The sequence below is a fragment of the Acinonyx jubatus genome, chromosome D3, assembly GCF_027475565.1.
Source record: "Acinonyx jubatus isolate Ajub_Pintada_27869175 chromosome D3, VMU_Ajub_asm_v1.0, whole genome shotgun sequence".
NCBI classification, from domain to species: Eukaryota; Metazoa; Chordata; class Mammalia; order Carnivora; family Felidae; genus Acinonyx; species Acinonyx jubatus.
In genome coordinates this window covers 41520871-41537885 of record NC_069392.1, presented here as the reverse complement: position 1 = coordinate 41537885, position 17015 = coordinate 41520871, and the positions used below count along the sequence as shown (strand labels likewise).

The 17015-nt window shown below is 36.2% G+C and overlaps 1 pseudogene; it reads left to right on the top strand.

The window, feature by feature from the left end:
• Positions 1–16510: 16510 nt before the first annotated feature.
• On the top strand, positions 16511–16645 carry LOC113602398 (uncharacterized; annotated as a pseudogene).
• Positions 16646–17015: the final 370 nt, after the last annotated feature.

Genomic DNA, 17015 nt, shown 5'->3' with positions numbered 1-17015 from the left:
AAGTTCAGCTCTTTGTGTTGTGTACCTGCTGAATTCTGTGGTTCAGGTTGTGCAGATTGTTGTGTTAATGTTTCAATCGGTTTTCTAGGTGTGTAGGATGGTTTAGTGTTGGTCTGGCTGTATTTCATGGGCGCGAGTCACACAAACAGCTTCCATGCTGTTCCACCATCTTGGCTCCTCTCCTCTGGAATAACTTTAATAAATAATAATAACAAAGAATCTGGCATAGGAGAGTCATGTCTCCACTTAGAATAATTTGGTAGACATACAGAAAAGGAATAGGAGAAAGTTGCCAGTGAGCAAAAAAGAAAAATCCAGAGAACCAGAATAGACCCTGTTGTGATAGCCTTGGTTGGCTTATTTAAAATAAGTAGATTGTTATGAGAACATTCATATCTCAATCCTACTGTAGCATTCATAGTTTTATACATATTTGCTTATTTGGTAATTTGGTCTCCAGTTTGTTCTTTTTTTCATGGGAGTCATTCAGTTGTTCTCAATGCCTCTTTTGTTGACTTCATAGGGTGTAATTACTACAGATATATTATACTCACGTTTTGTAGCCAAGGTTTTTGTGTTCAGAGTGGACAAATTGGGGGAATGCTGTATTACTTGGAGAATGTTGCCTCAGAAGATTTATTTTTTTAAGTGTGTATCATGTTTTGAAAAATTAAGTATAAAGTAATGATAATAAAGCATCAGGTCAAGATTGAGTATCAGTGTATGAATCTACCAGGTACATAATATTATCCACAACTGCTTAGTTTTCTTTATCATTGGTGTAGTAACTGCTATGAAAACTTTCATGAATTTTCCAAAATAATTCTTTTCATGGAATACTTCTTGTTAGCTTAGCCCCTTTATTTTTTTATTTTATTTTATTTTTTTCAACGTTTATTTATTTTTGGGACAGAGAGAGACAGGGCATGAACGGGGGAGGGGCAGAGAGAGAGGGAGACACAGAATCGGAAACAGACTCCAGGCTCTGAGCCATCAGCCCAGAGCCTGACGCGGGGCTCGAACTCACCGACCGCGAGATCGTGACCTGGCTGAAGTCGGACACTTAACCGACTGCGCCACCCAGGCGCCCCCAGCTTAGCCCCTTTATAAGTGGCCTGGATTGAATGTAGGTGTAGATACTGAACATACTCAAGGCAAATAAAATGTAAGTTTAAATGGAGGCCCTGAAGAAGAAAATAGAAATATTACACCAGAATAAAGAATTCTGAAAATACTCTTTATGAACAAAAGCATTAAATCTGCAGAGTAAATGGGCATACCAATTCTCAAAAAAAAAAAAAAAAAAAAAAAAAAAAAGAATACAGAATGGTATACCAGAGACTGCTGACTACCAAACCTTTTCTTCCTACTCCTGAGCACAGAGCTAGATCATACTTCTCTGCTTAGTTTGGGAGTGGCCATGTGTCATGGTTTTATTCAGTGGAATGAAGCATATTTAATGGTTTTCCCCAGCACAGCATGGGTCTCCAGCTTTTTAGCTTATAATGTCTGTTTCTTTACTACCAACTGCCTAACCACGAAACCAGTATCGTATATTTTAAGTCAGGGTTATGGCATTATCCCATTCCTGTTACTAATTTGTATATTAATTAGTAGAGGCTAGATTACTATAACAAATACATTCAAAATACAAAGGAATTGTCTTCTAATGGTCAAGGTCAAATGTTCCAAGTTCAGGAAAGAGGACCACTTTTCCACATAGTTGTTGAGGGATTCAGGATTCTTATTCCACCAAAGGCTACTGATACTTGCCCAGTCAACATTATCATTAATCCTTTGCTGTGGTTCACATGGTTGCCATTATAGCCCATAGAAAGGGTGTGGGCTGGGCCTTGATGTATTATATCCTATCTCACATTGCTTTCATTGTACAGTTTCCAAGGGGGTCATACTTCCCAGTCTTCACTTCAGATATGGCCATGGATAAGGGGCAAAAAAGAATCTTCTGGAGAGTGGGGCAAGAGGATTTGAGAAACAGCAAAGTCTTCAGAGAGAGCAGGTATAATTGAGAAACTTCCAACTTTGCTAAGGCTTCACATTGCTTACCCAGCTGGATTCCATCATTGCTATGACTACTGTGTGTTTCTCATTCTTTCCCTTCCTTTTTAATTTTTAATTTTTTTTTTTTTTATTTTGAGAGAGAGAGTAAGTGGTGTAGGGGCAGAGAGAGAGGGGAGAGAAAGAATCCCAACCAGGCTCTGCACTGTCAGTACAGAGCAAATGCGGGGCTCAAACTCACAAACTGTGAGATTATGACCTGAGCTGAAATCAAAAGTCATATGCTTAACTGATTGAACCATCTAGGCGTCCCTCATTCTTTCCTTTTCTAAATGGAGATTGTTATTGTGGTTATCTTGTCTGTACTCCATTATTGCATATTAGATGTGTTTTTCTTTGTGAGACTGGAGGATAGATAACTTGTATTTTTACTCTGTAGATGATTAATCCTTAAGGAACCAGAATTGGGCCTTAATGGCTAGAAATCATGCAGAAATCCTAGACTTTGAATTAGATGCAATTGGTGAATAATGTTGGGGTGTTTCCCTTGGGGAGGAGTGAATGTTTTACATGTGTGGTCAGTAGGATTTGCATGCCTATGTGGTGGCTCAGGAACAGATTGTGGCTAAAATTGATAATGTCCACCTAAAGCTTTTAAAATTTTTCATCTTGGACACTTAAACACATTTCTGGCCTCTTTTGTGTCATACGACTGCATTCTAGTCAATGGCATGTGAACATAAATTATGTGTCCCATTTTTAACATAGTCCACATAACACTCCGTGAGGTTACTCCATGCTCATTCCTTCCAATGGGCTGCTGTTGTGACCACATTGATCAAAGAAACCAGAGCTGAGTGACCACGTGATTAGAAGTCCTTTAAATCCTAACCTGGAATATTGATACGCTAGCAAGAAAACAATCTCTACTCTTTTTGAGCTCTTACATAGTGAGTTTATGTAACTTTTGACAGCAGTTTAGTCTATGCCAGCAAATGAACAGATAATAATGAGACATCAAAGATCTAAAGAGTAGTCATTTGGGAAGCTAAGCAATAAAATCAAGTCACTTAAAATGAAAAAAAAAATCAGCCTGTCTTTACATTGTTTTATAGCAGTATTTGATAATGGAACAAGTCTTACTAGCCTTCAAGAAAAAGAAGTGTGACCCTCAAATTTTGTATTCAGACAAACTGTCATCAAATGTAAAGACAGCATATATGTACATCAAATATGCAAGAACTTAGAGAATATTGTTCTCATGAATTTTTCTGGAAGAAATAATGAGAGGATGAGCTTTAGTTTTCTAAGTGATGAGAAGAAAATAATGGCAGAAGGATTAACATTGAGAATTGGGTCTAGTTATACATAATTTATGGCAAAAAATAAATACATCAAAAAAAGGAACCAATACTACCAATGGGCACACTTTCCAACAAATATACAACAGTTATGAATGTTAGGGCCTAAATAATATAAAATCAACATCCATAAAGGAAATGCTAGGAAATTATAAGAAGAATTAGAAACACAGTGGTCATGATAGATTTTTAACTCATCTTTTTCTGTCCATAATGAATTAAAGGGACCAAAAAAATCAAGTGAACAAAATAACTAAGGATTAAAAACACTAGGGATATGAAAAATAGAAGTACAAGATAGACATATGAGGCAGACTTACTTGATATACATATTGAACTTTATCCCTTAAAAATAGGTAATATGCCTTATTTTCAGCTACCTTAGGATAGTCACAAGGAATGTGACTCTACTCTACTCTACTCTTTATATTGTATGCCTCAAAGGAAACTTCAATAGCTATCATAAAATAAAATGAATTTAGGCAAGATTGTGTGATGTGAATGCAGTAAATTAGAACTTAAAATCAGAAAATCAAAAAGTCCCACCACAAGAAAAAGGAACCCTCATGCACTATTGGTTGGAATGTAAATTGGTTCAACCACTTTGGAAAAGAATATGAAAGTTCTTCCAAAAATTAACAATAGAAACATCATATGATCCAGTAATTCCACTACTGAGTATTTACCCAAAGAAAACAAAAACACTAATTCAAAAAGATATGTGCATCCCAATGTTTATCACAGCATTATTTACTATAACCAAGGTTTACAAAACACCCAAGTGTCCATTGATACATGAATGAATGGATAAAGAGATGAATGAATCCACAGATCAATGGATTGTGAGATATATATATGTATGTATGTATACACACACACACACATATATATCTCACAATGATTTATTGTATATGTCATATATGTGTATATATACGCACACACACACATATATATCTCACAATGATTTATTGTATATTTCGTATATATTATAGATAGCATATATGTGCTATATATTATATATTTATATGTAAAATGATATGTGCATGATTTATATGATATATATGTGGTGATAATACACACACACACACACACACACACACACATATATATATATATATATGGTGAAATATTAGTCATAAAAGAGAATGATATTTTGCCATTTATCACAAGGATAGACCTGGAAGGTATTATGCTAAGTGAAATAAGTCAGACAAATACCATATGATTTCACTTATATGTGGAATCTGAAAAATCAAAGCAAACAAACAAAGCAGAAACAGACTAATAAATGTAGAGAATGAATTGGTGGTTGCCAGAGGGGAGGGGGCTGAGGGGTTGGGCAAAATGGGTGAAGGGGAGTGGGAGGCACAGTCTTCCAGTTATGGAGTCAACAGGTCATGGAGATGAAAGGTATAGCATATAGAGAATATAGTCAACGGTATTGTAATAGCATTGTATGGGGACAGATGGTAGCTATACTTGTGGTAAACATAGCACAACGTATAGAGTTGTTGAATCACTATTTTGTACACCTGAAACTAATGTAACACTGTGTATCAACTATATTTCAATCAATCAATAAATACAAAAAGTCCCGCCACATAGAAATGTCGACATTTCCTCTTCAATAATTCATAAAATTCATAATTTATAATTCATGAAATAGAGTGATAATTTCATTGATGATGAAAATACTACATAGCAGCACAGGGGTTTACAGTTGATAGTAAGGTTCAGAGGATAAAATGTTATGTATTTATATTAATGAATAAGAAAGCATGATCATAAGTGAATTAAACACATAACTGGAGAAGTTAGAAAAAGACCAAAGGAAAGCCAAACTATGGAATTAGTAAGGTAAAGTAGAAATCAATAAATTAGAAAACTGAAAAATAGTAGAGCAGCATGTGTATCTGAGTTGGGTCTTAAAAAATAATAAATGTCAGGTAAGTAGGCAAGAAAAAGGGAGAAAGCACAAACATGCTAAAGAAGAAACAAGAGAAAAAAATAACCTTAGTTACAGATGAAATTAAGTGAATCATAGGAGGCTGATTTTCTAAGCTGCATGAATATACATTTGAAATATTTTGAAATGGATAGTTTTCTAGAAAAATAAAATTTACCAAGACAGATTCCAGAAAAGGGAGGAAAACTTTGAAAGACTAGCATGGAAGAAACAATGTTGTTAAAGAGTTAATCCTTTAAAAGGGACTCTGTGGTGTTTCACAGGGTATAAATCCAGTACTAGTTAAATTGTTCCAGAACCTAGGTGAAGATGAAAAGCTTCCAAATCCATCCTATGAAATAGTATACATAAAACATTGTTACTAAATTCCAACAACAACAACAAATCATAAAAGACAATATGCAACACAATATTCATTCAAAAATCCTAAATAAATTACTAGCAAAGGTAATTCAGTCATCAATTTAAAGAGGTCATTCCAAGAATGTGAAGGTGGTTCTAATGAGAAAATATATTAGCATACTTAGATCAGTACTAGATCTAAGGTGAATCATGTGATCATTGGCAAACATTTTGATGTAAGTCATCCATAAAAGGCCACATATCGTATGATCTGTTTACATAAAATATACAGAAAAGGCAAAGCTATAGAAACAAAAGTAGATAGGTGGTTGCCTAGTGTGGGGCTGGGGTCAGGAAGGGGGTGACTACTAATGGGTCTGAAGTTTCTTTTTGAAGTGTAGAAAATCAAATTCTAAATTAGATTCTAAAATCAGAGTGTTACTGGTTGCACAATTCTGTGAATATACTAAAAGCCATTAGATTGAATGGCATGTTCATTATATCTCAAAGCTGCTAAAAAAAAGTCTGTGTACATTCTTGATTTAAAACCTTAAATAAAATATTCTTAACTTGATAAAAAATATATTGGGCTCAATCCCAAAGCTAACATCAATATTGATGTGGGAAGCAGTACTGTTTTTCCATAAACATGTGGGACAAGGTTAGGATTTCCACTATCAGTGCTATCATGGTAACATTGCTTAAAGACACCAGCTATTGCAATTAGACCAAAGACAGAAATTAGAGGCATAGAAGTTGAAAAGGATAAGGTAGGACGATCGTTCTTTGCAGCTGCTATTATGGGACACATGGGAAATATAAAACTAATCAAGAGAAAAAATGTAAAAACAATAACAAAACTTAGTGAGATGGGTGAATATGAACTTTATCAATAAATTTTGTATTTACACATTACAACCACTTACCTAGTGAGGAAAGGAACTACACGTCTTTGTAGCAGACCCCAGCTCTGTGACCTGAGACAACTCACTTAACCTCTTTGTATATCCTTTCCCCAGCTGAAAAATGCAGAAAAACAATCTCTAGACCTAAGAGTTTTTCTAAGAACTAAATGTAGTAACCATTCAATAACCCATGGTGCTCAGCCCTGCCCTTCCTCTGAGAATGGGACCTATTGTAATGTCTCTCCCAGTGGGTTCACATGTGATGGTGGCAGAGGAAGTGCAAACTGATACCTCAGGTGTCCATTTCTCCTCTAGAGTCAATGATGCCCATGTACCTTCTAGGATGGGAGATGCGCTTCATCTTTCATGACAACTTTAATCTGCTAAAAGTGTTAACTGGGGTTGTTATGTTGAGAACAGTTGTAAGGCACCCTGAGGACTAGCTTGGGAAAAAAAATCTATGATCAGTTATGAGAGACTTTCTTAGAAGAAGACATGGCTGTAGAGGTACCATGTATGGATGGGTCCAGACTGTGCCAGAGTATGCAGCATGTTTCTCCTTTTCTTCATTCTAGCACTACAATTTTAGCTAGAATTCTTATATCCTTGGGTCCCGACATCACAAAAACTGGTATAAATGCATACTTAGTACTTATTTATGATCTATGAATAGCAGATTACTTGCTTTTATTAAAATGGCAGTCAAGATTCATTAGGCATAAGAGGTGCCTGGGTGGCTCTGCCGGTTAAGCATCCAACTCTTGATTTTGGCTCAGGTCATGATCTCCCAGCTTCATGGGTTTGAGCCCCACATCTAGCTTTGCACTGGCAGCACAGAGTCTTCCTGGGATTCTCTTTCTCTCCCTCTCTCTGCCCCTCCCCTGCTCGTGCTGTCTCTCTCAAAATTAAAGAAAAAAAGATTTATTAGGCATAAAAGCAAATTAAAAAATGTTTATTTGTTTGTTTTTGAGAGAGAGGTAGTGAGAGAGTGCATGAGTGGGGAGGGGCAGAAAGAGGGAGAAAGAGAGAGAATCCCAAGCAGGCTCCACACTGTCAGCGCAGAGCCCAACGCAGGGTTTGATATCATGAATCATGAGATCATGAACTGAGCCAAAATCAAAAGGCATATACATACTGGAATGTGCCACCCAGGCGCCCCTAAAGACAAAATTTTCAAAGGAAAACCTAGGTGATGTTTGTTTATACTGAATAATCTCTCTTGGTCTCTGTCTCTCTCATCATCTTTACAATTGTTTCTTTTTTCCCCATCATCTTTACAATTGTATTATCATTCCATGAGACTCTGGAACTAGTAATTTTTAGCATTTGAATTTAACTTCGTCATGAAATCAATAGAACAATATTATTATTAACCATGGTATATTTTCTAAAACACCAAAATACAGTAGAACTTTTACTTTTAAATAAATATCTTTCAAATTAGTCATGTTAGAATGCTAAGTACCTACTCCACCGATACTGTTATGGTCTGGGTCATTTTCCAAGCTTTTCTCTTGAAATTACCGACATAGCCTGTGGAGTTTTCTTATGAATATCTTCAATATTGCAAATTTTTTGTTCTCTCATGAAAGATTACATAAATAGATATATAAGTAATTTAGATATGACTCTTAGGGGGAAATGTATGTTCAAGTTGAATGCTATCACTTGGCATTAATACAAGTTTTAATCAAACATTGTTTGATTGCAAACTAATAAGATGGACTTTTCACTATGTGTCTGAAATTATTTACATACAAAAGAAAAAAAATCCCAAATGCTTTGAGTGATTACAACCTTGTCCATGTAGGTTCCTCTTGCTGCATTAGGTACATGGCAGGTCATTTTGGCCTCTTATGTTGCTCTTGATACCTGAGTCAGCTTTTAGGCCAGCAGAAATAGATTTACCCAAGAGTCTCATATAGAGATTTAGTTTTTTGAGGTGTTGAATGTAGGGTGCTATAATAGGCTGAAGTCTAACAGATGTGGGTTTCAATCCAGATATTACTTCTGTGTAATATTCAGGCTAATCTCAGGAAGCCTTGATATCAGCATCTATAAAATGGAAAATTTAAAATATAACAAATTGTTAGGATAAGTGAGACAATATGCAAAGTACTAAGACAGACTGTATGATGTACAGGTGCTTACCAAGTGTCAGTTCATGGTTACCTTAAATCAAGTCAGAATAAGATGGGATATTATGAAATAATAATGATATTTTTGAATTATTTTTTATACTACTATGGGATCTAGTGGAAGAGAGTAGGAGAATAGGAACTTAAGTTGGTCACTTGTAAATATAGATAACCATTAGTTTCTGGATATTTTCTATACCATGGGCAACTTTCTTTCTGGACATCTTTTCTACATTCTAAGACATGAGTTAATCTGTGATCCCAGACCATCTAACCTGAAGAGAGAATCAAAGAGGGATGTTCGCACCTACAGCTCCACTCAGGGAAGAGGACATCTTCAGAGATCCAGGGACAGAGTGCTGGCAGGAAGTGGTCAGCATCAGCACTTATACTCTTGGTCTCATAGTTTATAACAATTAGTGGTGACCAAAGACTTTAACACTCAATACTGATGACCTAATTAAGGACAATCATTTTCAGAATACTATTCCTAAAGTGGCCTGACATAGGTACATTTTGTAAAGAATTATAGAAGCTATTATGAGACTTAACTCCTAATAGAGATAGAAGGGACTTAGCTCTGATTTTGGTTTTTCTCTGTTCTAGATGTGACTCTGTGAATAGGGAGCAACTGATGCCTGTCCAAGGGGCTTCTTTTTCTCATTTTCCTTTGAACCTGTAAAAACTTTCACATGGTCTGGTATTTGGAAGGCATTAGGTTGTCCACTAGGTATGTATTTCAGAAACTTTATTTTATACTTAAATGTCTCAAAAATTTTTTCTCCTTAATATGAAAAGTATATTATTCTTCCAAAGAATTGGTCCTTTGGTTGGATCTAGATAGAAAAACACAGACTTGTTTTGGAAGATCGTGGTTTTTTGATGAATTTGTTGGCAGTTTTAAAATTTGGATTGTTCACTGGCACAAGAACAGACACTCAGATCAATGGAACAGAATAGAGAACCCAGAAATGGACCCACAAATGTATAGCCAACTTATCTTTGACAAAGCAGGAAAGAATATCCAATGGAATAAAGACAGTGTCTTCAGCAAGTGGTGCTGGGAAAACTGGACAGCGACATGCAGAAGAACCTGGACCACTTTCTTACACCATACACAAAAATAAACTCAAATGGATGAAAGACCTAAATATAAGATAGGAAGCCATCAAAATCCTCAAGGAGAAAGCAGGCAAAAACCTCTTTGATCTTGGCTGCAGCAACTTCTTACTCAACACGTCTCCGGAGGCAAGGGAAACAAAAGCAAAAATGAACTATTGGGACCTCATCAAAATTAAAAGCTTCTGCACAGCGAAGGAAACAATCAGCCAAACTAAAAGGCAACCGACAGAATGGGAGAAGATCTTAGCAAATGACATATCAGATAAAGGGTTCAGATCCAAAATCTATAAAGAACTTATCAAACTCAACACCCCCCCAAAAAAAATCCAGTGAAGAAATGGGCAAAGACATGAATAGACACTTCTCCAAGGAAGACATCCAGATGGCCAACCAAGACATGAAAAAATGCTCAACATCACTCATCATCAGGGAAATACAAATCAAAACCACAATGAGATACCACCTCATACCTATCAGAATGGCTGACATTAACAACTCAGGCAACAACAGATGTTGGCGAAGATGCGGAGAAAGAGGATCTCTTTTGCACTGCTGGTGAGAATGCAAACTGGTGCAGTCACTCTGGAAAACAGTATGGAGGTTCCTCAGCAAATTAAAAATAGAACTACCCTACAACCCAGCAATTGCACTTCTAGGTATTTATCCAAGGGATACATACAGGTGTGCTGTTTCGAAGATGCACATGTTTATAGCAGCACTATGAACAATAGCCAAAGTATGGAAAGAGCCTAAATGTCCACTGATGGATGAATGGATAAAGAAGAGGTGGTATATATATACAAAGGAGTAATACTCGGCAATCAAAATGAATGAAATCTTGCCATTTGCAACTACGTGGATGGAACTGGAGGGTATTATGCTAAGCGAAATTGGTCAGTCAGAGAAAGACAAACATCTTTCATATGAGGACTTTAAGAGACAAAAGAGATGAACATAAGGGAAGGGAAACAAAAATAATATAAAAACGGGGAGGGGGACAAAACAGAAGAGACTCATAAATATGGAGAACAAACTGAGGGTTGCTGGAGGGATTGTGGGAGGGGGGATGGGCTAAATGGGTAAGTGGAATTAAGGAAGCTACTCCTGAAATCATTGTTTCACTATATGCTAACTAATTTGGATGTAAATTTAAAAAAATGAAAATAACATTAAACAAAAATTCATGTCATGTGACATGTGACATGACAGAATTTCTGAGACTTCAGTTTCTAGTGGTGGAATCGATTTTCTTCTCAGAAGCTGCTGTAGGGAGTTAGCTGTAGTGCATGCCAACAGACTGTGGAAGAAAAAAACAGTGCTCCATTATCATGAAGAAAAAATAGTTGGATAAAAAAACTCCCTTGCAAGGACTTGAACAAAAGTCTATACAAAGCCCTGGCACCCATTTGAGCACAACTTAGGAGGTCTTTGAATCTAAGACAGATAATGTAATCAAAACGTTTTCCAGGGTGCCTGGGTTGCTCAGTCTGTTAAGCATCTGACTCTTAATTTTAGCTCAGAGCATGATCACAGGGTTGGTGGGTTTGAGCCCTCGGTGGGGTCTGCACTGGCAGTGAGTATCCTGCTTAGGATTCTCCTTTTCCCTCTCTCTCTCTCCCTCCTCTGCTCTCTCTCTTTCTGAAAAATAAGTAAACATTAAAAAGACACAAAAAGCCTTTTCCTAAAATATCAAAGCTAATCCATTAGAATTAATCAAATGTTGGGGCACCTGGGTGGCTCAGTCTGTTAAGCATTCAACTTCAGCTCAGTTCGTGAGCTCGCAGTTCCTGAGTTTGAGCCCCGCATTGGTCTCTGTGCTGACAGCTCAGAGCCTGGAGTCTGCTTTGGATCCTGTGTTTCTGTCCCTTTCCCACCCCCCAACCCCTCCCGCTCTGCCTCTCTCTCTCTCTCTCAAAAATAAATAAACATTAAATAGCAAAAAATTAAAAGAAAAAATTAATAAAACATTATCCATTGAGACATTACAGTTCTTCAAATATTGCCCTCTTCTCTTTCTTGCTTATTATGTATTATTTCCCAGAATGTAAATCAACCAATACATTTTCAGTAAAAATAAAATCCATTTAAAAAGATAAATCAGTAGTAAAATCTGAATGAAAATGCTGTTATTTCATATATCCATCCGTGCATGAAGCTAACCATAATATAGGGCCACAGTGCATCTAAACCTGTTCCAGTGCTCTCTTGAGGGCATTTACCCAAGTTCTACGCTTACATTGTAGTTCAGAGTTACTCAAATTGGTGTCTATGGACCATCTGCCACAAAATGTCGAGGATGCTAATGCAAAGGGTTGATTCTTGAGCCTGTCCTTCAGACCTACTGAGTTAGAATTTTACAGAGCATATGTTTAGTCAGTTTTAGTTCTGGAAATTACACTCACTGGAGAAGAAGAAGCAATTCTTATCTTCAAGATAGTGAAGTTGAACATAAGTCCTTGACATAGCTGAAGACTTTTTTGCTGATTACTGTGTTAATTTATTCAGTAATCATATATTGAGTGCCCACTATGAACCAGGCAAAAAGAATAAAGAGATGAATGTGAAACCTATACTCTAAGAGTGAGTAGTTCATTTGGGGAAAGACAGATGAATAAACACATAATTGTAATACAATGGGATAATCTTAAACTGGAGGTATATTTACCATTATGCAGGGGAGAAGAGGGAGTGACTTATTGCTTGGTGAGGTTGGGAAAGGCTTAACCACTGGAAGACCAAGGAAGGATTTGTTCACCAGAGGCTATGGAGAAGTTGTGCTGAGCAGAGAATTAGAATAAGGATGAGATTTAAGTGTAGTAGGCAAATAATAAGAATAAGAAATGGTTACCTTGTTAGGGAAAATCTCTATTCTCAATTAGAATTTTTTTTTTGACATAGTGAACTGTGATAATTATTTTTTTAATAATCATGATTGTAGGGAATAAAATACACTACTATATCTCTTTTTAAACTGAGATACAATTGACATAACATTATATTTGTTTCAGATGTACAACATAATGATTTGATATTTGTATATATTGTGAAACAATCACAATAAGTCTAGTTAACATCCATCACCTCACATAGTTACAATTTTTTTCTGGTGATGAGAACTTTTAATATTTACTCTCTTAGCAACTTTCAAATATACAATACAGTATTTTCACCTGTACTTGCTGTGCTGTACATTATATCCCCAGGACTCTGTACTTTTTGATCCCCTTCACCCATTTTCCATACCCCTACCTTCTGCCTCTGACAAACACCAATCGGTTCTCTGTATTTATGAGTTTTGATGCTGTTATTGTTGTTTTTGTTCTGTTTTGTTTTGTTTTTAAGATTCCACATATAAGTGGGCATGCTACTCTAAAATTTTTAAGCAAAGTTGCAAAATACTGATGAAAATATTATTTAGAGATTGTTCTAGGGGTTATGGGGAAAAAAGGCTAACTTAGAAATAAGAGACTTAGAGGTAAACAAAAAGTACTTTAATACAAGGCATAGAGAGAGGAGGACCTGATCTAAGTGAGGAGCTGTCCGCAAGAAAACAAGGGGTTAGTGGGGTGCCTGGGTGGCTCATTTGGTTAAGTGTCTGACTTCAGCTCAGGTCATGATCTCGCAGTTTGTGAGTTTGAGCCCTGCATTGGGCTTTGTGCTCACAGCTCAGAGCCTGGAGTCTGCTTCAGATTCTGTGTCTGCCCCTTCCCTGCTCATGCTCTGTGTCTCTCTGTCTCTCAATAATAAATAAATGTTAAAAAAAAAAAAAAGAAAAAAGAAAACAAGGGGTTAAGCCAAAGTGACATTTTGGAGCAAGAAACATTGGCATTTGATGGACCTATTCTGACCTAAAACTCATCCATGAAATTATCCATTTTTCTATATTCTTAGCTTGGGATTCAATCATCATTTTTAAAAGTGTCATTTGATCCCTTTTTGTGTGTTTTGGTTGTGACAAACACATAATTCTTCCCTGATATAGTGATTTATGTAAATAGTATAATTTTATTAATACTTCCCCGGTATACAGCTATACTACCATTAAACTGTTGATAATACCATAACGGATTTAGGAAAATGTATTCTACTGGCAATTATTTTGTGTCCTGTAGCTTCATTAAGTTCTTCGTCTAGATTTCAGGAAGATCTATGTGCCGCATTAATGGTCTATTGCCTCATAACAAGAGTTTTGAAATGAAGGATGAAATTACCAAGGAGCCATCTATATGAATGATGGGAAAAGTGAGATAATGAAAACATAGTGTGGGAGCCTCCTTGACAACATGTATCAGTTGAGGATGTGCAAATTAATTTAAGCATTAAATGTTTGGAACTCAAATCTTTCATAGAGAATTTCTTTTTCAGTTAGCATCAGTAGAATAAAAGTAACCTGGTGTTCTTAAAGAGATACTACATTAGAATGATAATATTTTTGATATAGAAGTGAACTGCACAGATGTTAAATTCTTTAGAGATTTTAGAATAGTGATCAGCAAACCTGCAGGTCAAAGGTGGCCACTGCTTGTTTTTATAAATATAGTTTTACTGGAACACAGTCACCTTCATTCATTCATATATGTAACAGCAGCATTGAATAGTTTTTTTTAAGTTTATTTATTTTAAGAGACAGAGAGTGAGCAGGGAGGGGCAGAGAGAGAGGGAGAGAGAAAATATCAAGCAGGCTCTGTGCAGAGCCTGAGGTGGGGCTTGAACTCACAAACCATGAAACCAAGACTGGAGCCAAAATCAAAGAGTCTGATGCTTAACTAACTGAGCCATCCAGGTGCCCTCAACATTGAATAGTTTAAAAAGAGCCTTTAAAGACTAAAATATTTGTAACTTATCCATAAAGACTAAAATATTTGTAACTTATCCTTTTCCCAGCCCCTGCTTGAGAAATAAAAAGCTTGCTGTCCCCTTCTCTAGAAAGAATAATAATTATAATATTAAGGGAGTAATGAGGAGGTCATTCTATTCTAGCAGCCTTGAAGCTCTGTTTTTGCTTATCCCTACTCCTGGATAGGAAGTTAGAAATTTATCCTTCCCTAGTGTCCTCCCTTCCTGTTGACATTAGGATTGGGCCACATGTTATTAAATTAGCTTCCTGACCTTAACTCCTTTCTACCATTCTTACCTTCTACACTGAGACACACTGGCCCTCTTACTATTCCTCAAGAATTCCATGTTCCAATTCATTTCAGATTTTTCAAAAGCCTCGAACACTCTTCCATTGTCTTCACATGGATGGTTCCTTCTTATCTAAAAGTTCTTCTTAAACTAAAAGTTCTCAGCTTAAGTGTCCTATGTCCAGAAGGGGGTTTTCTGACCACTCTATTTATAGTATGTCTTCCTACCCTATTACTCTCTAACTTATTACTTTCTTAATTGTTTATTACATGAGCCACCATCTGGAATCATTTAGTCTTTTTTTAAAAAAACTTATTTATTGTCTACTCCTGCTCTCGGCTGTCAGCTCTTACACATGAGCAGTGTTTGGCACATAAAAGGCCTCAGTATTCATTGATGGTGTTTGTTGAAATACTCTGCTGAGATAAAGTTGACACTGTAATTCAGAGGTAGTGATAGAGGCTGGATCTAGATTCAGAAAGTTATTTATACTTATGCAAATTAATGTGTGCAAAGGTTCATAATTTCACAGACACTTAAGGCCTAATTTTACTTACAAAATACCCCAGGGAGCTTCAACAAGCTTCCGACTATAAATGACGGTGTTATATGATTTTGTGTAATTCTGAATATTCTATTTTATAAGCGACTATCCTATACTTTGTTCAGCTCCAAATTCTTACCTGATGCCTGAATTATTTTAGTAGCCATTTTTAGACATGTCAATTTTCAGCTATACCATTAACCTGGGAGTGAAAATGGTTATATAAGTGAACAGCTTCCTTGATTATGACTAACTTTATGTACTGGTCTCATCATTTGTATATGCAAGAATATACATGCTGGAAGTCCTAGTGAAACCTAAACTACCTCCTTTTTAATCAGTGTTGTCCTTATTGGATTTCAAAGTAACTCTCCCTGGAACAGAAAACTCCATTACATTTGCTGCTTTAATTTTCAGACCAACTTCTATCTACTGTGACACACTGTTCTCATTAGCTAAGCAAATTAGGTTACAAAATCTAGGTGGGCAACACTTAGTGTCAAAGAAACAGCTATTTTACTCCAATTAAGGAGTTATGGCTTGGTAAAGCTCTACTGCTTTCATAAATTGATGAGGTAGTTTTGGATATTGTCAAAGTTATTAGTGTGGCCAAACAGTTGTGTTATACCAGAGAATCAACAAAGAAAAAAATGTATGCCAGCAAACTTTCCTTACTTGAGATGATTGAAATGGAGTGCAGGTTACAAAGTAAGGATTCTAGCAAATTTGAACTTTGCCAGTGTTCAACGTGCTCAATTCAGGATAAAATGGTGTTGTTTATGTAGTGTTGTTGACTTATGAGACATCTGGGGCTGTGTGCACTTAAATGCATGACCTGAGTCACTCTTTAATTAGTAAGAAGCTGAAGTACTATTTAGTAAATTACTCCTACAGTGCATTAAATCTTCTCCTCTCTGAAAGAAAAAAAAACCCAAACTTTGCATGCTTGTTTACTTTATTTATCCCTAACTTATAATCAGAGTTAATTTGAACAATGAAAAATCTGGCATAATGAACTCACAAGTGTAGGTAGTGTGCTACGTGATGGGCAAGGCTTTTGGTAACACCACAAGGGTCTCTGGCCCAATGAATGGAGATTGATAGTAATTCTTGCTACAAGTAAAAAACAGCACATTATTGTGTTTAAAACTGAAATTATGATATTTTTCTCTGACTGGCATTAACTAGATTTACATTGCTGTCTATATAGTTCAGCTCAGTTTACGTGTCCTCTAGTGCCAGATTTGTGACACCACTTTTAGCCCATACTTCAGTTGTTCGGATTGTATGGTTTTAACTGGAGATTTCTGTTAAGACGCTCCTCCCAATATTGCAAAGTCTCTTTGTTAGGGATTGAATTGTGTCCTCTCCAAAATTCATATGTGGAAGTCATAATCCTCTGTGTGACCATCTTTAGAGATTGGGCCGTTAAGTAGGTAATTGAGTTTAAATGAAGTCATAAGGTTGGAACTGTAACTTGATAGAACTGGT